The sequence below is a fragment of the Lactuca sativa genome, chromosome 9, assembly GCF_002870075.4.
Source record: "Lactuca sativa cultivar Salinas chromosome 9, Lsat_Salinas_v11, whole genome shotgun sequence".
NCBI classification, from domain to species: domain Eukaryota; kingdom Viridiplantae; phylum Streptophyta; class Magnoliopsida; order Asterales; family Asteraceae; genus Lactuca; species Lactuca sativa.
This window is the reverse complement of record NC_056631.2, coordinates 83,315,537-83,336,334: the sequence shown is the minus strand read 5'-3', so window position 1 is coordinate 83,336,334 and position 20,798 is coordinate 83,315,537.

Below are 20,798 nucleotides of genomic sequence, written 5' to 3'. Positions count from 1 at the left end.
TAACACAAAGATCATCGAACCCCTTGAGCTCCTACATATCGATCTGTGCGGTCCCTCCGCCATAGAAAGCATCGGTGGTAATAAGTACATTCTTGTAATTGTCGATGACTTTTCTCGCTTCACCTGGGTTTTCTTTCTTAAACAGAAATGAGTGGAAACTACAAAGCTCAAAACCTTTATAAATCAAGTGGATATAAAGTTGAGAAAGGTAGTAAGAAATGTCCAAAGTGACAATGGGTTAGAATTCAAGAACAAAGAGTTTGAAGATTTTCTGGCCGAAAAGGGAGTAACTCACAACTTCTCCGCAGCAAAAGAACGTTGTTGAAAGACGAAACCATTCCTTGTGCGAAGCCGCCCGAACTAGGCTTAGCTTTGCTTTTCTCCCACTGTATTTCTGGGGTGATGCAATTTCTGCTGCTTGCTATACTCAAAATCGAACTTTCCTCAACAAGCGATTTTCTATCACTCCTTATGAAATTCTAAATAATCGTAAGCCTAATGTCAGGTCTTTCCATGTTTTCGGTTCCAGGTGCTTCATCTTTAACTCTAAATAGAACTGAAACAAGTTTGATGTAAAAGCTTACGAAGGGATTTTCTTTGGCTACTGTCTCACCTCCAAAGCATATAGGGTTCTGAATAAACGTTCAAAGAAAATCAAGGAAACATATTATGTCACATTTGATGATAATTACATGAAGAAACTTCCACCCAGCGAAGGATCAATGGAGGAAATATTTCCAAAAGGAGGTCAAGTCTCGGTTCTAATATCCGACCTGTTGGAAGAGTAAATGTTGCTCTTTGATGAACCGGAGAATGCCATTCTCTCTAAAGCGAAAGCATCTGATAATAAGGTTGACAACTTCAAGAAGATAATTGACAAAGCTGCAAAAGACATGGAAAGCAAATCTCAAGGACTAAGCGAACCTTAAAGTCCAAACGAACCTCAAGGTCTAAACGAACCTCAAGGTCCAAGCAAACCTACACATGAACGCTCCACATTCCAGGGGGAGGGTTCGTCTACACCAAAGAGACCTAGTTTGCATTTCCAGGCAGAGAACCCATCACCAACTATGCACCATGGAAGTCCAATCGAGGGGGAGAACTCTAAACCTGAAATTGTTTCATCATTCGAGGGGGAGAATCATAATACAATTGACGAAGATGTTCAATTAGAATATGAAGAAGAAATAAATGTTGAATTGGATCCTGCTTATGATCCAAACTACCCTCCACTCACAAAATGGACATGAGATCATCTGAAAACACAAGTTATTGGTGAATCATCTGTGGGAGTTCTTACACGCTCTCAACTGAAAGCGAAGCAAACTGCTTTATTCTCTCAAGTGGAATTTTGCATGTTTAATTCGTTTGTCTCCAAGATTGAACTGAAAATAGTTAACACTGCTCTTGATCACTCTGATTGGGTAAAAGCTATGCAAGACGAACTCAATGAGTTTGTGCGAAACCGAGTGTGGAGACTAATTCCTACACCAAAGGATGCATCTATGGTTGGCTTAAAATGGGTATTCCGGAACAAGATGGATAAAGAATGGAATGGGATACACAATAAGGCAAGGCTTGTGGTGAAGGGATATTGTCAGGAAGAAGGAATAGATTATGAAGAAACCTTTTCTCCAGTAGCAAGGTTGGAATCAGTACAGATCTTTCTAGCATACGTTGCTAAAAAAAATTGAAGTTTTTCAAATGGACGTCAGGTGTGCGTTCTAAAATGCGGAACTGTAAGAGACCGTGTACGTTGAGCAACCACCGGGATTTGTGAACAAGAAGTATCCTGATTATTGCTACATTCTGGACAAAGCAGTTTATGGTCTGAAGCAAGCCCTAGAGCCTGGTATGAAATGTTAACCCGCTTTCTTAAAATGTCAAAATTCAAACAAGGTTTGGTTGACCCAACCTTCTTTCGCAAGAAAGAGGGTGACCATTTAATGATCATCCAAATCTATGTCGATGACATCATCTTCATTTCTACGAATCCTAGCCTAACACCTGAATTCCAGAAGTTGATGGAGTCTAAGTTTGAAATGAGCTTAATGGGTCCGATTAACTTTTTCCTTGGATTGAACATTAGAAAGGGACCAGAAGGCATATTTATTAATCAAGAGGCTTACACAAAGACCTTACTGGCGAAGTTCGGTATGATGGGAGATTCTAAGGTTAAGGTTCCAATGGCATTCTGAACGAAGCTAACACCTTCTTTGGAGAAACCGGCTGCTGATATGACCCTCTATCGTCAAATGATAGGGTCCCTAATGTACCTAACAGGTAGTAGACCAGATAATATTTTTTTGTCTGTTATTGTGCCAGATTCCAAGCTACTCCATGCAAACCTCACATGATGGCTGTTAAAAATATCTTTAGATATTTCAAGCGAACCTCGTCTCTCGATCTTTGGTACCCTATGAAATCAGGCTTCTTTGTTCAAGCCTTCTCCGATGCTGATATTGGAGGGTGTGGTCTGGACCGAAAGAGCACAACTGGTGGGTGTCAATTCCTTGATGAAAACCTAGTCAGCTGGCAGTCCAAGAAACAAATGTGTGTATCCTTATCTACGTCCGTAGCTGAATATATCGCTGCAACATCTTGCACTTCACAGGTAATATGGATACAAAGCCAACTTAGAGACTATGGTCTGAACATGAAGAAGATTCCCCTCTATTGTGACTCAGAAAGCGGTATTCGAATATGTCACAACCTAGTGCAACACTCAAAAACGAAACATATAGCACTAAGGTACCACTTTATCAACGATCATGTAGAAGATGGTAACGTTGAAATCCACTTTGTTCGATCTGTTAACCAATTATCTAACATCTTCACGAAAGCCCTACCCGAAGCAAGCTTTATTAAAATAATCCACGACTTGGGAATGATGGAAGCTGAATCAGTACTGAAACCTCTTTCACCTCATTAAAATTTGACAAGCGAAATAGAGCGAACGCTTGGTCTATTTTGGTTCCGGATTTTTCGGGGACCGAAATGAACTAAACGCTTGGTCCATTTCGCTTCATTACTCCAAAGGTGAAATTTCGGTTGTATATTCTGTACTCTATGGATATCTTTTCGTATAGTTTATCCTCTGTTTTTAATGTCTTTTCATAAAATCCAAAAATATTCTCTTTTCTGTTTTTTCTTTCTTTTTCAGAAAAATCAAAAATCCAAAAATACTCAGTTTTGTTTTGTTTTATTTCAATTTATATTTCACAAATTAATAAAAAATTACCAAAAATATTATACTAAAAGGTTCATGGACAACTTCATATGATGGAGCCGGAGCAGGTATAACTCTCTTTCTCTTTGTACTAGCTATGAGTCCCTAGAAACATGTTGTTGCATGTTGTACAAAGCCTCAAAGACTATGAGTGAAGCCTTACTGATTCGATATATACCAATCGATTCTTCCCAATCAGGATGCTAAACTCACTTAAGTCACGAGCTACCTTACTCTTCTCATATCAAGTTAAGAGTTATCTGCTTGGTCACTTTCGCATAGCAGAGGAACATTTGGTTCTTTAACCACCTCAACTCTTTTCTTTTCTCCATCACATTTCATTTCATAATTGTAACCCTTGAGACTCTCAGCATTTACCATTGAGGTTTATGGTTACACAACATCTGTGTTCATGATCATAGTTTCGTTTCACCACGTACTATGTGAAACCCAAAATCCAATACCTTAACTGAATTGACGGTGAACAATCAAATGTTCTAGCATTCACCAAATATTTAAATAATAACCACTTTCGGTTGTCATTTTTGAGAAATCTCTTTTTAATTTTTGCACGATCTTTATGAAATTGTCTAACACCAAGACCTTTCTACCCGAAAGATCCAGTTTGTTTTTTGTTTTTGAGATTACCTCTTTATCCCCAAGTCACTGAAAATTGATACTACCTACTTGTTCTTAGGCTACACTGGCCTCACAAGTACTTCTTTCGACTTTCGGTCTTATATCAAGTTCCGTAGTTTGGTTGAAGTGAAATCCACCCTTATAGCCTTATACTCAAAAGATGCCTTTCAATGCCTCTTAACAAGCATTTTATCGTAATTCAACGGGAAACCACACAGAAACTTCTCAGTCATTAAAGACATCACTAATATCCCACATAAATAACTTGCTTTATTTCTTTTTCTTTGGAACTTTCTTGCACGAAGTTCTTTATGATCTTCAAAAGTATGGTTTCTTGTTTCCATAGCAATATTCTATCTTATTGTTTCACTTATATAACACAACAGAGGTCTTATTATTTAGGAAGTAACAGGTGCTTGCTCAGTCTTTTTGCGCATAAGAAAAAATAGGAGGATTACTTTCAAAGAGGAAGTTGAAACGATTGGTTACTCTGCAGAGAAGTTGGATGGATAAGATTCAAATACATGTGCATGAGAGATAGAACGTCACCTGTTGTCATGCCGACTGACATGCTTTTTGGGGGTTTACAATTGTCAAATCATGCCTAATTAGGTTGATTCCATGATATAGACCATAAATAATGGTCAAATTTTAAACAATTCATCTCGTCACACTAAGATTTCTTGTCGGAGATTCGGGACGATTATCACTCACTGAGCCATGGAGAAGTTTCAAGTTCTAGTTATGGAAGATTCCTTAACATCTAAGGTTGCTACGTTTCACACCACCAAAGTTATTGTGGTTGATTTCACAAAATTTTCTTTTATTGGTTCAATTCCAGAGTCCATGTATCAATGTGTTTCCAAGGCCAGCAAGTTAATTAGTGAGTACAAAAAGCTTCCAGCTACGGGGCCGAGACCGTTAACCACAGAAATGCAACAATCGCTTGATATGGCAGACAAACCAGCCAAACGGGGCAAGAAAGGGGATACGAGGAAATAAATTCAATAAGGGCCCTCTTCTAAACCTGTAACACCAAAGAAGCGAAAGGGTTCCACTACAGATCCTTCGGTTCCTAAGAAGAAAAAGTTGAAAAAGATGGCCCAAAAGGCGAAAGCTCCATCATCTAGTGATAGTGACTATGTTCCTTCAGAAAATTTATCAATGAGAAGTTCTGGGTTACTCGTGGTTCAGATGATTCGGCTCCTGATTTTTCTCTTACTGATTTGCCGAATCTCAACCCTCATGACTGCATTTTGTTGACTAATATTCACTTGTCAAATGAGCAGAAGTATGAACCCATTCTTGATCATATAAAGAGAATTTTGTTTTTGTATATACATGAAGTAACGAAGCTTGATCAAGCGATCGCTGCTGCTCTGAGGAAGAAGCCCTCTGTAAAACCCATTGGCAGGGTTAGTTATGTGAACAAGATGAGTATGGACAAAATTGACACCGAACATTTGACGGTGATGCTCATAAAAGATGTTGGAGGTTCGGCTCCTCCATTAAAGTGCATGTTCACTTTGTATGACAAGCATCTGTTTTCCACTGCTGCTCTTGAACACGTTTTGGATATAGTCAACAGATGCAAATCCAATGACGATGCTTCAAAGAAGATCTTCAACGACATAAATCTGTGGTACATCAACTTCCGTCATACTATTCTGGCTTTGATACCAAAGTTGTTTAAAGCAGTTTAGAAGACTATTCAGGTTGTGCCACATTAATCTCTCGCCTCAATTGACGCAAAGGGGGAGAATGTTGGGTTTAAGATGTTGCGTCATTGGGCCTTTAGCTCGGTCCATGATAGTCATGGTTTGGGCATGTCTATTCGTGTTTAGTTTATTAGGGATTAGTATAAATGGTGCATGTGTGCATCGTTCTTAGTACGCTTCTCATTTATTATTCTCATTATTGTAGTGTAACCCTAGCACACCTCTATAGTAGTACTTCTTTATCGAGCTCTTCTGAGGTGTGGCAGATTAATCATTCAGCACTTGTTTGGTTTATTGTGTGTGTTCACGCTTTTATTTACTTTCTTCATGGCACCTCCTCCACCATAGTGTGAGCTGGGAGCAGCTCCGAAAAGCGAGGCCTACTTAAATAAGTAATGAGCTTTCAACAACGTTAACAACACTACGAAGAAAGTAAACTATGGTTTCCCACTGATATGATCATAGGTGAAATCCAACCCCTTCTCTGCTCCTTTCCTGACCCTTTCTAAGCTCTTGGATCCTACCCTGCGCCTCTCTAGGCTTCGCTATCGCTCATGACTGGTATATGGATCTCTCTATGTAGTGGTCGGCCTTCTAGAAGCTCTTGATTTGCATGTTAAGAATCTATTCGATCTTAAAAGAGTTTTCGACTCATCATTCTTAATACATGATGTGATGAGATCAGATTTTGATGTTTTGTAGCATCGATGAAAGGAAGCTTAAAGGAAAAGCATGCTGAGTCTGATTGCGAAGAGATAGATTTTGATCACATGATTTGATGATCAGAGTTTTGAGCTACTGCTTAGGAGTTATGATAGACTGCTTAGGAATATTTAGGAACATAGTTTTCATTTGTAATTGCATTGTAAGGACAAGATTTTCTACAATTTTATAAATAAAGAAATTTTTTGAGTTTATCTTATTTTATATTTCCTTGCAATGGAATTTGTGAAAATTAATTTTTATGTATATTCTAGCAATGTTGGAAAGTGGATTTGATTCTTTCGTTTGTGGCAGTGTCTAAATTTACCAATTAAGGAAAGATTCTCATCACCAAAGTTTCAGTTCGACAGAAACTTGTAATCATGCAACTTGTATTGTATGATGAATGAGAACCTTCATCATTGGGAAATTAAGACTAATTCCTTGTTCACATATAGATGTGAGTCTAGTGAAGGACTAGGGGATCTAGTACAAATTGTTGTGTATTGGTCGGGTCTACCACAAAGAACGATGAGACTATTTGTCATGATTTACTAAAATCTTAGTGAATATGATTATGCTTACATGATTAAGTGTAATTCTGAATCATTGGAAAAGTTTCAATGTATAGCAGAACGAATAAGAAGAATCAGTTAGGCAGAAAGATAAAAGTTTCTCCAATCTGAAAGGAAAGGAGAGTACTTTAGCATCGTGTTTTATGATCATCCAAATGATTATGGAACCATATCACAATTGATCCCCTAAGGACATCTTAGTGCATTTGTATGGCTAAGAAGAGGAATCGAGAATTGTTGAAATGGTTAAATCAATTAACGTGAATCATACTTCGTTCCAAAATCAAGTATTAGAGTCATACTCCAAGATTGTGACTTGAGTGACATGTGTTAATTAACACATTTGAAATTTGTATTTGTGATGTTTTAGACAAGACAAATACCAGTTAAGACCAATTATATGAACTATCATTCTTGATAAGAACCCGCACTAACTCTTGAATATTTATTTGTCAAGGAATGTGTCTTGACAAAAGAATCTTATATGTCATGAGGTCTGTGGGAGTCCTTGTTGGATTAGTGTCTAAGTCCATAACTATTTTGGTATGTACTTGACCCGATGGTGCATGGTCCTTTTGGATTCCCTTCACCAAAGCAACTTGATAGGATGAATTATGGAGAGAGAGGATTAATTATGATTTATTAATATATTATGAGAATAATATATTAAAGGAGAATTCATATTGTTTAATTAATATTAGTCAATAATTAATTAAAAATTAATTTTTGTGGCTAAAAGACATTAATTAAACTTAAGGGATTGGAACTGTCAATTTTGTGATAGTTGAATATTTGGCTAAGGGACTCCATAGAGGATGGAGTGGACGAATTCTATGGGGAAACCCATTAGAAATCGTCCAAGGCCTCTAAGGAGGGAGTCCATGGGCTGCTTAGTGCCTAAGCAGTCAAATTAGGGTCAAATTAGGGTTTCCTTGTTAGATAACCCAAATAGCCTCACATATTTAAGGAAACCTAGAGCACCAAAAATGTGGTGAACTGATTCCTTAGGGATTCTACACATTTCTGGGTGCCTCCTCTCTTCTCATTCTTCATCCTCTTGCTCTTGGTGTTTGTGAGCCATTAGAGGAGTGACACTTGTGACTCTAAGCTTTCTAAAGCCAAATACAAGGAGGATTTGAGATTGTTATTACTACATAACAATCAAGATATGATCTAAACCCTAATTCATATATTAATATTGATTATCATATGCTAGATCTAGGGTTCAAAGTCTTGGATGAATGCATGTACAATAGAGAAACCTAGATCCAAGCATTAGGGTTTGCATGAGCACATAGGATGTTCTTATGGCTAAAACCCATCAGTGGTATTAGAGCCTTGATTGGTTTCTATTATATTGATGCCTTGTTTATTTGTTCAAGCTTTGAAAATCGTTTTTTGTGCCCCTGACTGATGAACTCGACGAGTTCCATAATGGACTCGGCGAGTTCGAGCGTCAGTTAGAGCTGATTTCGGGATTTCTTGCTGTTTTGCTTGAGGATACTTGCCTTAATTGCTTTGGGTCATTAATATCCGAATTTTATCATATATTTGAGTATATCATTGACCAAACAAAAGATAATTACCATTTGATTGAATGATAATTTCCTTATATAATAATAATTGATTATTTGAATTAAATTGGTATATTGTCTTGCAAGTAATATTGATTTGGTCAAATTTAGATAATCATTAAATTAATTTTTTAATTTAAATTATTTGCTATTTGATCCTTTGTGTTTTGAAAAGTTTCAAAACTTGCCCTCAAGTTTTGGAATTTAAATTTTTTACTAAAAGGTTTGATTTGAAATATTTAAATTCTAAACCCTAATGATTTGAAATGTTTCAAAAACTTGCCCTCAAGTTTTGGAATTTAAATTTTAATTAAAAGTTTAATTTTAAAAGGTTGTTAAATTCTAAAACCCTAAGTTTTGAAAAAGTTCAAATTGCACCCTTATGGTTTTATTAAATTAATTAAGTGTATAATTAAAAGAGAGTTAATAAATCCATAGTGATATGGTTTACATTTAATTAAATTAAAAGTATAATTTATTAAATTAGACCACCTAGTATTTTAAAAGTGTAAAATACACCCTTATACTATATATAACATTAAAAGTCTAATATTATAACTTAAACTGCTAGTCTTACCATTAGTAGGCCTCATTCACGAAACCGATCTATAAGGGGGGTATAAGGTTATGGCCTATAAAATGGTCGTTTAATGGGTGTCCACTCTCACCCACCGCTTCCTTGATTGGTGGAGGGTCATTAGCCGAACGGGTAGGATAGGGAAAACCCTTTCCATTAAAAGTATAATTAAGTATAAAGTAACTAAATGTTTTATACAAAATTTCCAATCTTCGTTACTTTAGGCAAAAGTGAATTTGATGCAATTTCATGAACTTACACTTTGTATCCTTGCAAAGACGTTAGTGGAGCATGTGTGGTTAACCGGCACACTAAATGGTTCTAAACAAAGGTTGAAAAGGGTGACTCAATGTTTGTCATTTTTCGGTGGAGCGTGTGTGGTTAACCAGCACATCGAATAGGTGACTGTAACATTGGGGGCACCATGTAAGTTTCATGGTTATTCACACCCTGTTTTCTGATCCTCGGCATCCCAGTCACAAATCGAGGGACATATCGAGATTTAAACATGTCATTGAAAAGTTCAATGAATCTCAAAGGATCTAGGAGTTTTTCACATACATTTAAAACTTAATCTCCTTTTGGTTTTTCATGGTAGAAAATTAGTGAATCGTCATTCACTTACCTTCAAATGTTCTGCAATTTGGGTTACGGCATCCCTCTCCCAAGTTGTGGAATATTGTGTTGGGTCCTAGCCTTAATATCTCATTTGGGTGATTTATTGAGGACTCAATCAATCAACTAACTTGAATTTTCTCCCGTTTTGTAGATGTCAAAGTATGACAACTATGGTCTTCCCAAATCCCGTGGAACAAGTCTTCCACATGAAGATGATATTCCATGATTCGATCGAGGAACACGAGATCATGCTTCACTTCCTCCACCTCCTCCTTTTGTTCTCCCTAACCCACAAGTTCAAAGGTTCAAACTCGCTCAATCCCTTTTAGCAAGTAAACATGAAGAAGGAAAGTCAGTGTAGGCACACGTCCTAGAGATGAAGTCACACATTGATAGGTTAAGAATATTGGGATCCGTTGTCTGTGAGGAGCTGGCTGTTGACTGGGTTCTTCGGTCGCTTCCTGACTCATATAGTGAGTTCGTAAGAGAGTACTATATGATGAATCACGACGTGATCCTCATCGATCTCACCTATATGCTTATTGTTGCTGAATCAAAAATGATTTGGCGCACTGGAAAAGAAAAGTTGATTGGTGGATCTGCCTTCCAGAACTCTATGGATATAGGCAATGGCAACGAAAGGCATGCCATGGTCGAAAAGTTTGATCATAAGATAAAGGCAAAGTTTGAAGTAGGTCCCTGTGTTGTTCCAAAAGAGTCAATTTGCTTTTATTGCCAAGAGAAGGGGCATTGGAGACGAAGCTGCCCAGTCTACCTGAGAGATCTAAGAGATGGGAGAGTCAAGACGTATGACTCTACTTTAGGTAAACTCCACTATCTAACTCCATTAAGCTCCTATTCATTGATTCTTAATACATAATGTGATAAGATTACATTTGAATGTATTGCAGAATCAGAGAAAAGAGAGGAAGCTTGATGGAAGAGCAAGATGAGTCTGATCACGAAGAAATGGATCACGATCGCATGGATTCGAAGATCAGATTTTGAGCTTAGGAAGTTATGATAGAGTTGTTAGGAATATTTGATTACATAGTTTTCAGTTGTTTTTGCATTGTAAGGACATGTTTTCCGCTACTTTTATGAATAAAATAATTTTTGATTTATCTTATTTTGTATATCCTTGCAATGAAATCGTTGTGAAGAAATTGATGTTTGTGTATTTCTATACATGGATATGATCCTTAGTTATGTTATTTATGGTAGTATCAAAATTTTCTAAGGAAAGATTCCCATCAACCAAGTTTCAATTGGACAGAAACTTGGAATCATATGATTTGAATCATGTGATGTATGGAAATCTTGGTACTTAGGAGATTAAGACTAATTCCTTGATCACACAAATATGTGAGTCAAGTGAAGGACTAAAGGAATAGATCACAATGTTGTGCACTAGTCAAGTCCACCACAAATAACAATGAGACTATTCGTCATAATTTACTAAAAGTCTAGTAAATGTCGTTATACTTATAAGATTAAGTGAAATTCTAAATCATTGAAAACTTTCAATGACTAGCAGAACGAATAAGAAGAATCAATGAAGGCAGAAAGATAAAAGTTTCTCCAATCTAAGAAGAAGGGAGAGTAATTTTGTATCAGGTTTTATGATCATCTTAATGATTAAGAACCATATCATAATTGATCCTCTAGGGACATCTTAGTGCACTAAGAAGAGGAATCAGAAATTATTGAAATGGTTAAATCAAAAGGATGAGTCATACTTCGTTCCAAAATTAACTCTTAGAATCGTATTCCAAGATTATGAATTGAGTGACACAAAGTCATCAAGTGTGAAGTAGAAAATTGTTTTTCTTACTCTTGCACGTTTGAAATTGGTAAGTTGTGATGTCTTGGAGAAGACAAAGACCAACAAAGACCAAATGTGTTTAATGTTTTGTCTTGATATAGACACACACTAACTCTTGGATATTTGTTTATTAATAAATGTTTCTTGATAGGAGAATGTAATATATCAAGAGGTTAGTGGGAGTCTGAAGATCTTGAAAAGATTCAAGAACTAATCACTAAGAGTAAACACTAGCGCACGACTTGAGGTTTGTAACCTATCGTGTTGATAAAATTCTATTTCTATGTCAATCTTGTTGAGTGATTATGCATATGAGTTCTACGAGTTCTCAATAGACTGCATAAGGCACACACCTTGATCAATGAAAGTACATTGACTGGCATAGGTGAGCTGCTAGATAACTTGGAAGCAATGGTGGGACCCTTGATGGCAAGAAATTAAGAATGAACAAGTTCTGTCCATAAGAGTTTGAATTTGCCACAAACATTATCTTTCGATTATTGTAATGGCAAATTCACATGGATAGGAACACATACACCATACAATCTAATTCTCATAAGGTTTCTCTCCTTCATGAAAATGATTGTGAGGAAACGCTTTCAATAAGAGAGATTTTAAGGAGATAGCGATTATGTAAATTGCATTCTCAAATTCGATTATGATTACGGCATCTCTTTTCATAGTTCGAATTGTAGGATTTGGCAATTAGTCTGAACATTTGGGACTTAGTAAAATAAGTTCTGAATTAGTTTGACACACATGTGAGCTGTCTAAGGAAAGGTGTGTGATTTTGAGAAGCTTAGATAAAGGCTTATCGAAGTATAAACAATGAACTTTGGAAATCAATAAGTATTGTTTTCTAGAAGTTTAGCTAGTTTCTAAATAAGTGACAAAGCTAGTGGGAGCATAAATGTTATGCTGGAATGGATATAATCATCATGTTAGTGGGAGCATGATTATTATTTAGTATTGCAAGTTGGCAAAATTAATTATAGAAAAACAAAAGTTTCACTTTGCAATGCTGCAGGGGTTGAAAAGTTGTTTTTGCTATAATTAAGGGAGAGAATTTTATACTTTGTTTCTGATCTAAAAGCTTAGATCGAGAAATTTTAATTGAATTTAGTCAAGGGTATATTTATTATTTGCATTCTCAAAGTTCGATTATGATTACGACATACCTCTTCGTAGTTCGTATTTTTTAGAACACGGCAAATAGAAATATTATAAAGATATTATAGTAAGAAACTGGTAAAGTATCACGTTTTTCATTATGAATTGTATCCCATACACTTCAGGTATAGGATCAATTGCATATGCTATAATATTTGACCGTTCTAAAATTTTCCAAATGCCTAGGGCATTTAAAGGGAAAAAGCAAATTGAACCGTTTTTGACTAAAATAATTAAACAACTGCCAAGGACAATCTAAGGTTCGCCAAGGATTGGTCACTTGTGGACAGTTGAAAGTATAGTCATGGATGGACCATACTGACATTATTATGAATAGATAAGATTCTATTTAGAATGAGTTGTCATATGGAAAATATGGAAATATTTCCATATTGGGAGTTGGATATCGAGAATTAATGTCTAGATTAGAAACTTTTATGCAAGAAGGATGTTCAAAGGAATGTACTTTGAACATGAGACTTCATGACTATGGAATTGTCTTGTAACAATCTCCAATAGAGCATTTTGTAATTTCTTTGTCCGAGTCTTGGTGACTTTTGTGCCGTGACATTACGAAATGACCGTTGCATAAAATGTTAGAATCTAACATATTCTAGTAGTGGCGAGAATTTTGTATTCTTACACTAATGGATTAGGAATTGTGTAATAAGGGTGATTGAAAATGTTACTCAATTATACTATTTCACAAAGTAAGGACCATAGGTAAACATAGTGTGCATGTTAAGAGCATGGGACAATTGTTGTTATAATTCAAGTAAGAAGTTGATTACCCGAAACAACAAATAATGAGTAATCAATATGGTGATTAAATAAAATGTTTTATTTATACCCAAAGTTTGGGGCCATATGGGATTAGTATTATTCTTGTGTTTCACTTTGCATGTTTTGACTTCCCGAATAATAAGATTATTCAAGCTCTCCACAGTCGCTCATTCTTTGGAAGTAGGAATGAAACAAGATTGTCATGAATCTAACTGTAGATTGTCTAAAGTGTTTTAGACATAACAAAAGTTTGATGCAGGGTTCATGAGTTTTGCTATAAGAATAGAGCATTGGAATAAACCCACGCTCACTTGGAACGCTTCATGCATTTTATCACGAGTGATTGGTGAGACGATAATATCTTATATTCTTGAAACCGAGATGTGTGAGTTGTATCTTACGAGTCGGTTACACATTGATAATATGTAAACACACCAGTAACTTGGTGTTATAAAACATATTGTTGTGTGTGATTCAGTGAGTGAGTGCAAGCAAGCATTGAGTCAAAGTTTATCCATTACTTTTATCCAAAGTGGGATAAAAGCGATATCTATGGGGCCCTCGATGATTTAGTGATGTCACCTAAGCGCTTGGCCAAGTCGGGACTAAGTTGATGTGTTCAACTGTAGTCTGTTGTCCGTCGTCATAAATCAGAAATCGGGAAACAACACATAAACAGAGAGAATGATTTAAATCAATGTCTCAATCTATATGATATCTAGAATGGAGGAATATATGATCCCTTATCTAAAGGGCGCGTATCTGATAAGATCAGAGTTGACAACGGCTTTTGAAAGCTACGATTGCAGATCAGGATCTGAAGTCATACGCGAATAGTTATTAGACTTATCCAAGTAGGAGACTATTGGATTAGTGTCTAAGTCCATAACTATTTTGGTATGTACTTGACCTGATGGTACATGGTCCTTTTGGGTTGCCTTCACCAAAGCAACTTGATAGGATGAATTATGGAGAGAGAGAGAGAGAGAGAGAGAGAGAAAGAGGATTAATTATGATTTATTAATATATTATAAGAATAATATATTAAAGGAGAAATCATATGGTTTAATTAATATTAGTCAATAATTAATTAAGAATTAATTTTGTGGCTAAAAGACATTAATTAAACTTAAGGGACTGGAACTGTCAATTGTGTGATAGTTGAATATTGGGCTAATGGACTCCATAGAGGATGGAGTGGACAAATTTTATGGGGAAACCCATTAGAAATCGTCCAAGGCCTCTAAGGAGGGAGTCCATGGGCTGCTTAGGGCCTAAGCAGTCAAATTAGGGTTTCCTTGTTAGATAACCCTAATATCCTTACATATTTAAGGCACCCTAGAGCACCAAAAACGTGGTGAACTGATTCCTTAGGGTTTCTACACGTTTTTGGGTGCCTCCTCTCTTCTCATTCTTCATCCTCTTGCTCTTGGTGTTTGTGAACCATTAGAGGAGTGACACTTGTGACTCTAAGCTTTCTAAAGCCAATTACAAGGAGGATTTGAGATTGTTATTACTACATAACAATCAAGGTATGATCTAAACCCTAATTCATATATTAATATCGATTATCATATGCTAGATCTAGGGTTTAAAGTCTTGGATGAATGCATGTACAATAGAGAAACCTAGAACCAAGCATTAGGGTTTAAATGAGCACATAAGATGTTCTTATGGCTAAAACCCATCAGTCTTAATGGTCTTGAACAGTTTCAGGAACTAATCAAGAATAAACCTATTGTTTATCACTAGCAAATGACTTGAGGTTCGTTACCTATCGTGTTGACATATTCTTGTTTATGTGCCTATTCCGATTAAAGTTGACCATGCATATGAGTTCTATGGGTTCTCAATTGTTTGCATAAGTCAAGGCACCTTGATTAGTGAAAGTTCAATGATCGGTAAGGGTGATTTGCTCAACAACTTGGAAGAGATGGTAGGTCATTGTGCTGCCATGTGGCAAGAAATTAAGATTGAACATGTTCAGTCCATATGAATTTGAATTTGTCTTAGACCTTGTCTTATGATAATGACAAATTCACGTGGATAGGAACACATACACAATAAAATCTAAGTGACATAAGGTTTCTCTCCACTTCATGAAAATGATTGTGAGGAAACACGTACACTAAGAAGATTTTGAGGAGATAGCAGTTCTGTTAATTGCGTTCTCAAATTCGATTATGATTACGACATCCCTCTTCATAGTTCAAATTGTGAGAAATGGCAAATAGTTTGAACATTTGGGACTTATTGTTGTAAGTTCTAAAATAGTTTAGACACACATATGAGCTTTCTTATAAAAGGTGTATGAGCTTAGATAAAGGCTTATCGAAGCATCTCACATTAGAAACCCGAACTTTAGTATAAAAGTCAATAAGCATTGATTTCTAAATGTTATTGTCACACCCCAAAACCAAGAACGGCGGAAACGTTCTGGGGCGGAGGACGTCATGTAAGGTAATCACAACATAGTAAATGTAAATAGGTAAACAACATCATCCATTGCATTAAATATATAAATTTAATACATGCGTGTTCTGTACAGTTTTAGACACCAAAAATATAACGTAAATCAAAATAATAAAATGATGAGTCTTGAGTATGCTCCATCATCTCAAAAGCTGGCATCGGTACCTGTCTACTGATGACCTGAGAATACAAGTCATTTTGAAAGAGTTTATCAGCATTAAGCTGGTGAGTTCATAAGTATTTTAGTGTCAATGTTTGTTGTCAAAAAACGTTTGAACCTGTCTCAATGTATAAGTTTGTAAAAGTTTGAATCTCTCAGAAAATCCTATATTTTCTATAAAAGTAACCTTCTACCAAGGCTAAACTGTTTTGTAAACTCGTCTGTTGTAAAAGTGTGTAATTACCCAAGTATAACTATCATTTGTTAAAATATAGTTTGTACATTAATGCTTAAGTGAGATTATCACCAAAATATGTAATGGGTAACTCATTGTAGTACTGTAGCTTTGTATAATAAGAACTACTGTTGTACTAATTACTACTACCTTAAACCGGATTTATATTAAGGTATAATGTGATAAATTGCACCATGCTATCGACTGGTAACAACGACATAATGAATGGTCGTAATAAAAAAAAATGACGTTTGGCACCCGCAGACCTGCAGGTCCGGCTGTAGCTAGCAGCAAGGTGTAGGATAGTCAATCCAGTATAGATCTATACGCAAACTCACGCTCTCCCTCCAAGAGAATTCTGGCTACAACTCGGGCCATGACATTTAAGGCATGCTCCGATACAGTGGATCACAATTGTTAACGTATTCATGTATATGTAATGTTTCTCGTTCTTGTATAGTTGTATATGTTCATGTTTCTAGTATAACTGTATATGTACATGTTTCTAGTATAGTTGTATATGTAGTTGTTTCTAGTATATCTGTATATGTACTTGTTTCTAGTATAGCTGTATATGTAGTTGTTTCTAGTATATCTGTATATGTACTTGTTTCTAGTATAGCTGTACATGTATTGTACAGCAATGTTCTAGAAAGTATTGACTCATGAATGAACTGACTCGTTGTAAGATATCGCGTTCTAGTAATGGTTCTAGTATCTTCCTGAACTACCCATATGGTAGCTTACTAGTAATCTAAGTGGTACGTATGGACATGGATGTATACCCTTGCTACCCAAGGGCATAGGATGAACTGGAAGGACCTTATATGACTTTATATGTACACATGATATATAACTAATATTTAAATGACCTTCGGACGAGTATCCAATATCCCACCAGACCACATCTCAAGGCGCGAAAAGGAAATAGGGTGGATAGCCTTCCTAAGTCTTTTAAACATTTCTTATATAACTATACATATAGAGGCATGCAATTTATAATATAAAAGCATAAATAAGTTTGGTAAAACATTTGAAACATAATTATTAGTTTAATGAAAAATCGACTTGATGTCAATCTATAAACCAATTTGAAGGCATAAGTTTGATAAAACAATATAAGTATAAGGAACGTTTGTTTGAAACATAGCTGTAAATAAGTTTGAAATATGATAAACAGAGTAAGAGGTACAGTGTAATAAGGAGTTTAAAACATATAAAATGTTTATAAAAATCATTTGAAGTAAAACAGTTTGATAGATAGTTTGAATAGTGGTAAAATCACTGGTTTCCCTAGTTATTAATCACAGGTGATTAATGCAATCACATGTGATTGAAATAATAACTATAAGTATTTAACTTGTATTCCCCCCTTTGAAAGCATATAAAAGCATTTAGAATATTTAAAAAGGTTGATTAAGGGGTATGAAACTCACTTGATTGATTGAAGAAAGCGAGATGGAAAACCGGGCAGAGTTTCGTCTCGGAAAACGGATTTTTCTCGGGATTCTCGGGAATCTCGGGAGTAAAATCGACCCTCGGGACTTGAGCAAAAATACCAGAGCTTCGGGTTATAACGGGCACGGAAAACGAGGCAAGGTTGTGAGAGAGAGAGGAGAGAAATGAGCAACATTTTCGGAAAGCCTCGCATCCTATTTATAGGAAGGCTGAACCGCCTCCGAACGCGTGGCGTACGCTCGTACGCAGTGCGTACGCGTACGTCATGCATGACCGAAGCCTCGACTGCCTCGGTTCGGATGGGACGGGTTGCTGGGTACGCGGGTCGGATGGGACGGCGGGTCGGACGGGACAGCGGGTCGGACGGGTCGGACGGGTTAGATTTCTTCGGATAGTGCGACGTGGACGATCCGAGACCCTCGATCTCAGTACGTGGGGCGTACGAAGGTACGCAGGGCGTACTTCGGTCCAATCCGATGACTCCTCTTCGGATATTACCGGGAATTTATAATTAAATTTATATTTATTATAAATAAACTTCAAAAATTCATATCTCCTTCATACGAACTCCGTTTTTGACGTTCTTTATATCCACGCGAAGGTGAGACCATGATCTACAACTTTCGTTTAGATTTTGTTGGCAAATTCCGAAATTATTTTTATTATTTATTTATTAAAATGACGTGATTAAGGAATTTCTTCAAAAATTCTTAACTTGCTCATCCGAAGTCAGATTTGGACGTTCTTTTTATGTACGCAAACCTTGATATGATTCCTACTATTTTATTTAATCCGAATAAGATTTTAGGAAGGTTACATTTTGACCTAAATTTGATCGGTTTTACATTACATTGACTCGAAATATCGGGTTGTCACATCATCCCCCCGTTAGAAGGAATTTCGTCCCAAAATTAAAATTTTAAGCAAGTTAGAAATTACAAATAACTAAGCAAAAAGGTGAGGGTATTTCAATTTCATCTGATCCTCACGTTCCCAAGTGAATTCCGGTCCTCGCTTGGCATTCCAGCGAACCTTCACGATAGGGATACGGCTTTGCTTTGTCTGCTTGACCTCACGGTCCATGATCTCTACAGGTTCTTCCACGAAGTTGAGGCTCTCGTTGATTTCGACCTCGTCGAGTGGGATTACAAGAGTCTCGTCGGATAGACACTTTTTCAAGTTAGATACGTGGAATGTAGAATGTACGTTACGAAGTGCGTCTGGTAGTTCGAGTTTGTAAGCTACGGGGCCGACTCTTGCAAGAATCTCGAAAGGCCCTATGTACCTCGGATTAAGCTTTCCACGCTTGCCGAAGCGTATCAAGCCCTTCCAGGGTGAGACTTTGAGGAGGACACGGTCTCCCACCTGAAATTCCAAAGGTTTCCTTCGTTTATCAGCGTAGCTCTTCTGTCGGTCTCTAGAGGCTTTCAATCGTTCACGGATCTGACGATTTTCTATGTTGTTTCCCGAATGATCTCTGAACCGGTGAGAGTACTGTCGGAAGTTTTCCCCCTGGCTAATTGGGTATCACCCACCTCAGCTCAGCACAGAGGGGATCTGCACTTACGGCCGTAGAGAGCTTCAAATGGAGCAGCCTTGATGCTCGTGTGATAACTGTTATTATAGGAAAACTCGACAAGGGGTAAATGAGTATCCCATGCCTTCCCAAAGTCAATCACGCAGGCTCGCAACATATCTTCCAGAGTTTGGATGGTCCTCTCACTCTGTCCGTCGGTCTAAGGATGGTAGGCTGTGCTCATGTCCAGCCTCGTTCCTAGGGAATGTTGTATTGATTGCCAAAATCTTGAGGTGAACCTACTATCTCTATCGGAGATAATGGACATAGGTACACCATGTAGCCGTACGATTTCCTTAATGTATGTTCTCGTAAGCTTCTCCACCTTGTCGGTTTCTTTGATAGGCAGGAAGTGTGCAGACTTGGTCAATCTATCAACGATGACCCATATGGTGTCAAGTCCACCCGTTGTCTTGGGCAACTTGGTTATGAAATCCATAGTGATCCGCTCCCACTTCCATTCCGGGATCTCTGGTTGCTGCAATAACCCAGAGGGCTTCTGGTACTCGACCTTAACCTTCGCGCAAGTAAGTCATTTACTTACGAAGGTAGCAATCTCTGCTTTCATATTAGGCCACCAGTATAGCTTCTTAAGATCCAGATACATCTTATCTGAACCTGGGTGGACGGAATACCGAGTGTTGTGCGCCTCGGTCATGACCAAGTCTCGGAAACCACCATGCTTCGGTGTCCAGATCCGGTTCATGAAATATAAAGCTCCGTCACCCTTGGCTTCTAAATTCTTGTCCATTCCTCTAAGGGATTCACTTGACACATTTTCAGGTTTCATGGCCTCAAGCTGAGCCGCCTGAATTTTCTTAGTCAGGTGTGAATGGATGGTTATCGATAATGACTTGACTTTGCGACCAGAATATTCCTTCCGACTTAGAGCGTCTGCTACTACGTTGGCTTTACCCGGATGATAATGAATATCGCATTCGTAATCACTGAGTAGTTCGACCCATCGTCGTTGTCTCATGTTGAGCTCCTTCTGATTGAAAATGTGTTGTAAGCTCTTGTGGTCGGTAAAGATAGTGCTCCTCGTTCCATACAAGTAATGTCTCCAGATCTTCAGAGCAAACACTACTGCTCCTAGTTCAAGATCGTGGGTCGTGTAGTTAACCTCGTGTGTCTTCAACTGTCTCGAGGCGTAGGCGATGACCTTACCTCGCTGCATCAGAACACATCCGAGCCCTTGATTCGATGCATCGCAATAAACTACGAAGTCTTCTATTCCTTCGGGAAGGGATAGTATTGGTGCGGTGCACAAGGCTCGTTTGAGCGTTTGGAACGCTCTTTCTTGTTTCTCTTCCCAGTCAAAGGCCGCACCTTTCTGGGTTAGGGTTGTAAGAGGCTTCGCTACTCGTGAGAAGTTCTGAATGAACCTGCGGTAGTAGCCAGCGAGACCCAGAAATTGTCGAATTTCTGTAGGCGTCTTCGGTGCTGACCAGTTCTCAATGGCTTTAATTTTGGATGGGTCCACGTGG